Below are 6,045 nucleotides of genomic sequence, written 5' to 3' on the forward strand. Positions count from 1 at the left end.
CAAAAGACACTTTCCATTGGTTCGATTCCAAACGAATTAGACTAGTAATTCGCCAAAAACGAACAAACCCGAAGTTATCATGAAATCAAAATTGGCTCGATTCCAATTGAATTAGACTAGAAATTTGCCAAAAACAAACAAATTTGAAGTTATCAAGAAATCAAAAACCACTTTTCATTGGCTTGATTCCAATCGAATTAGACTAGCAATTCGGCAAAAACAAACAAACCCGAAGTTATCATGAAATCCAAAATCACTTTTCATTTGCTCGTTCCAATCAAATTAGACTACCAATTCGCCAAAAACAAACAAACCCGAAGTTATCATGAAATCAAAAGCCAATTTTCATTGGCTTGATTCCAATCGAATTGGACTAGCAACTAACCAAAAACGAACAAACCCGAAGTTATCATGTAATCAAAAGCCACTTTTAATTAGCTTGATTCCAATCGAATTAGGCTCGCAATTCACCAAAAATGAACAAACCCGAAGTTATCAAGAACTCAAAAATCTATTTTCATTGGCTCGATTCCTATCGAATTAGACTCACAACTTGCCAAAAATGAACAAACCTGAAGTTATCATGAAATCAAAAACCACTTTTCATTTGCTTGATTTCAATGAATTAGACTAGCTATTTGCCAAAAAGGAACAAAGTCGAAGTTATCATGAAATCAAAAACCACTTTTCATTGGCTCGACTCCAATTGAATTAGACTCATAATTTCCAAAAATGAACAAACCCGAAGTTATCAAGTAATCAAAATCCACTTTTCATTGGCTCGATTCCAATCGAATTAGACTAGCAATTCGCCAAAAAACGAACAAACCCTAATTTATCGTGAAATCAAAACCTACTTTTTATTGGCTCGATTCCAATCGAATTAGACTAGCAATTCGCCAAAAATGAAGAAACCTGAAGTTATCATGAAATCAAAGCCACTTTTCCTTGGCTCGATTCCAATCGAATTAGACTAGCAATTCATCGAAAACGAACAAACCTGAAGTTATCGTGAAATAAAAAATCACTTTACATTGGCTTGATTCCAATCGAATTAGACAAGTATTTCGCCAAAAATGAACAAACCCGAAGTTATCAAGAAATCAAAAAGCACTTTTCATTAGCTCGATTCCAATCAAATTACACTAGCAATTCGTCAAAAACAAACAAACCTAAAGTTATCAAGAAATCAAAATCCACTTTTCATTGCTTGATTCGAACCGAAGTAGATTAGCTATTAACCAAAAACAAACAAACCCGAATTTTCATTGGCTTGATTGTAATCGAATTAAACTAGCAATTCACCAAAAATGAAGAAACCCGAAGTTATCAGGTGATCAAAATCCACTTTTCATTGGCTCGATTCCAATCAAATTAGACTAGCAATTCGCCAAAAAGGAACAAACCCGAAGTTATCATGAAATCAAAAACCACTTTTCATTGGCTCGATTCCATTCGAATTAGACTTGCAATTCGTTAAAAACAAACAAACCCGAAGTGATCATGTAATCAAAAGCCACTTTTCATTGGCTCGATTCCAATCAAATTTGACTAGTAATTCGCAAAAAATGAACAAACCTTAAATTATCATGAAATCAAAATTAGCTCAATTTCAATCGAATTAGACTTGAAATTAGCCAAAAACGAACAAATTTGAAGTTATCATGGAATCAAAAATCACTTTTCATTGGCTCGATTCCAATCGAATTAGACAAGCAATTCATCGAAAATAAACAAACCCAAAGTTATCATGAAATCAAAAACCACTATTCATTGGCTCGATTCCAATCGAATTAGACCGGCATTTGCAAAAAATGAACAAACCCGAAGCTACCATGAAATCATAAACCACTTTTAATTGGCTTGATTCCACATGAATTAGACTAGCAAGTTGTCGAAAATGAGCAAACCTGAAGTTATCGTGAAATCAAAAACCACTATTCATTGGCTCGATTCCAATCGAATTAAACTAGCAATTCGCCAAAAATGAACAAACCCAAAGTTATCATGAAATCATAAGCCACTTGTCATTGCCTCGATTCCAAACGAATTAGTCTTGCAAGTCACCGAAAATGAACAAACCCAAAGTTATCAAGAAATCAAAAATAACTTTTCACTGGCTCGATTCCAATCGAACTAGAATAGCAATTCGCTAAAAATGAACAAACCCGAATTAATCATGAAATCAAAAACCTTTTTTCACTGGCTGGATGCAAAACGAATTAGACTAGCAACTCGCCAAAAATGAACGAACCCGAAGTTATCATGAAGTCAAAAACCACTTTTCATTGGCTCGATTCCAATCGAATTAGACTAGTAATTCGCCAAAAATGAACGAACCTGAAGTTATCATGAAATCCTAGACCACTTTTCATTGGCTCGATTCCAAACGAATTGGACAAGCAATTCGCGAAAAACGAACAAACTCGAAGTTATCATGAAATCAAAAACCACTTTTCATTGGCTCGATTCCAATCAAATTAGACTAGCAATTTGCCAAAAATGAACAAACCCGAAGTTATCACGAAATCAAAAACCACTTTTCATTGGCTCGATTCCAATCGAGTTACACTGGCAATTCGGCAAAAATGAACAAACTTGAAGTTATCACGAAATCAATAACCACTTTTCTTTGGCTCGATTCCAATTGAATTAAGACTAGCAATTCGCCAAAAATGAAAAAATCGGAAGTGATCATGTAATCAAAAGCCACTTTTCATTGGCTCAATTCCAATCGAATCAGACTAGCAATTCGCTAAAAATGAACAAACTCGAAGTTATCATGAAATCAAAATTGTCTCGATTCCAATCAAATTAGACTTGAAATTAGCCAAAAAGAACAAATTTGAAGTTATCATGAAATCAAAAACCACTTTTCTTTGGCTCGATTCCAATGGAATTAGACTAGCAATTCGCCAAAAATAAGCATACCCGGAGTTATCATGAAATCAAAAACAACTTTTCATTTGCTCGAATCCAATCAAATTAGACTAGCAGTTCGCCAATAATGAACAAACCCGAAGTTATCATGAAATCAAAAGCCACTTTTCATTGGCTGGATTACAATCGAATAAGACTAGCAATTCGCCAAAAATGAACAAACCAGAAGTCAACATGTAATCAAAAGCCTCTTTTCATCGGCTTGATTCCAATCGAATTTGACTAGTAATTCGTCAAAAATGAACAAACCCGAAGTTATCAAGTAATCAAAATCCACTTTTCATTGGCTCGATTCCAGTCAAATTAGACTAGCAATTCGCCAAAGAGGAACAAATCCAAAGTTATCATGAAATCAAATACGACTTTTCATTAGCTCGATTCCATTCGAATTAGACTTGCAATTCGTTAAAAATGAACAAACCCGCAATTATCATGTAATCAAAAGCCCCTTTTCATTGGCTCGATTCCAATAGAATTTGACTAGTAATTCGCCAAAAATGAAAAACCCTAAATTATCGTGAAATCAAAACTGGCTCGATTCCAATCGAATTAGACTTGAAATTAGCCAAAAACGAACAAATTTGAAGTTATCATGGAATCAAAAACCACTTTTCAATGGCTTGATTCCAATCAAATTAGACTAGCAATTCACCAAAACCAAACAAACCCGAAGTTATTATGAAATCAAAAACCACTTTTCATTGGCTTGATTCCAATCGAATTAGACTAGCAATTCGCAAAAAACGAACAAACCCGAAGATATCATGAAAACATAAACCACTTTTCATTGGCTCCATTCCAACCGAATCAGACTCGCAAGTCACCGAAAATGAACAAACCCGAAGTTATCATGAGATCAAAAACTCGATTCCAGTCTAATTAGACTTGCATTTCGCAAAAAATGAACAAATCGAAGTTATGATGAAATCAAAAACCACTATTCATTGGCCCGATTCAAATCGAATTAGACTAGTAATTCGCCAAAAACAAACAAATCCGAAGTTATCATGAAGTCATAAGCCACATGTCATTGCCTCGATTCCAAACGAATTAGTCTTGCAAGTCACCGAAAACGAACAAACCCAAAGTTATCAAGAAATCAAAAACCACTTTTCACTGGCTCGATTCCAATCGAGCTAGACTAGCAATTCGCTAAAAATGAACAAACCCGAAGTTATCATGAAAATCAAAAACCACTTTCCAATGGCTCGATTTCAATCGAATTAGACTAGCAATTCGCTAAAAACGAACGAGCCCGAAGTTATCATAAAATCAAAAACCACTTTTCATTGGCTCGATTACAAACGAATTAGACTAGTAATTCGTCAAAAATGAACGAACCCGAAGTTATGATGAAATCATAGACCACTTTTCATTGGCTCGATTCCAAACGAATTAGACTAGCAATTCACCAAAAACGAAGAAGCCCCAAGTTTTCATGAAATCAAAAACCACTTTTCATTGGCTCAATTCCATTCGAATTAGACTTGCAATTCGTTAAAAATGAACAAACCCGAAGTTATGATGAAATCAAATGCCACTTTTCATTGGCTCGATTCCAATCGAATTAGACTAGCAAGTTACAGAAAATGAACTAACCCTAAGTTATCATGAAATCAAAAACCACTTTTCACTGGCTCGATTCCAATCGAACTAGACTAGGAATTCACCAAAAATGAACAAGCCCGAAGTTATCATGAAATCAAAAGTGACTTTTAATTGGCTCGATTCGAATCGAATTGGACTAGCAATTCGTGAAAAATGAAAAAACCCGAAGTTGTCATGAAATCATAAGCCACTTTTCATTCACTTGATTCCAAACGAATTAGACTAGCAAGTCGTCAAAAACGAACAGACCCGAAGTTATCATGAAATCAAAAACCACTTTTCATTGGCTCGATTCCAAACGAATTAGACTAGTAATTCACCAAAAATGAACAAGCCTGAAGTTATCAAGTAATCAAAATCCACTTTTCATTGGCTCGATTCCAATTAAATCAGATTAGCAATTTGCAAAAAAAGAACAAATTCGAACTTATCATGAAATCAAAAACCACTTTTCATTGGCTCGATTCCAATCGAATTAGACTAGCAATTCTCCAAAAACGAACAAACTCGAAGTTATCATGAAATCATAAGTGACTTTTCATTGGCTCGATTCCAAACGAATTAGACTAGCAAGTCATCAAAAATGAACAAACCCGAAGTTATCATGAATCAAAAGCCACTTTTCATTGGCTCGATTCCAATCGAATTAGACTAGCAATTCGTCGAAAATGAACAAACCCAAAGTTATCGAGAAATCAAAAATCACTTTTCTTTGGCTCGATTCCAATCAAATTAGACTAGCAATTGGCCAAAAATGAACAAACCCGAAGTTATTGTTCACGAAATAATTCTTTCGATTTAAAACTACTGCAAGTGTACGGATCGTAACAAGTAATAAAGTGGATTTTTAAAAGTTCGAATATCGTCCCTCAGAGATTGAGTAGTTCAATTCTATATAATCTAGCCTTAACCGAATCTAATTGAGTGAAACTATGGTCCAAATGCAAAAAACCCTAATTTCAATTAAAAACCCTAATTTCTATTGAAAACCCTAATTTCTCAATTAGAAACCCTAATTTCGAAATTTCTTTAATTAAACGACTCAAACACTCAAGTAAATGAAACTATGTAAATTCAAAAGCTAATAAATGAATCAAAATAAAGTCACTAGGATCACGAATCCCCAATTGAAGTTATAAAAACCCTAATTCCATAAAATCAATGACCCGATGGAAATTTGCCAATTCAATGTTCCTAAATCTATCCAACATATTCTCTCGATATATATTAGACCTATTCTTGCACACCACCAGCCTATATCTCTATTGATGATGCAAATATACAAGAATGCATATGGTTTTGTGAATAAAAAGAGACTTGCATAAAGCATAGGGGATATCTCTATCCCCTATCGGACCCTATGTTGATTTACACCTTATCGAACCTATTCCACTTCTCTCGAATGTAAAAAATAAGTCATCAACACTCACACAATCATTGGCCACTAATTGCGGAAGAAAATCAATGCATATAAACCAATCAAATTATCCAAACGAG

Source organism: Olea europaea, unplaced genomic scaffold (genome assembly GCF_002742605.1).
Source record: "Olea europaea var. sylvestris unplaced genomic scaffold, O_europaea_v1 scaffold273, whole genome shotgun sequence".
In the NCBI taxonomy this organism is placed as follows: Eukaryota; Viridiplantae; Streptophyta; class Magnoliopsida; order Lamiales; family Oleaceae; genus Olea; species Olea europaea.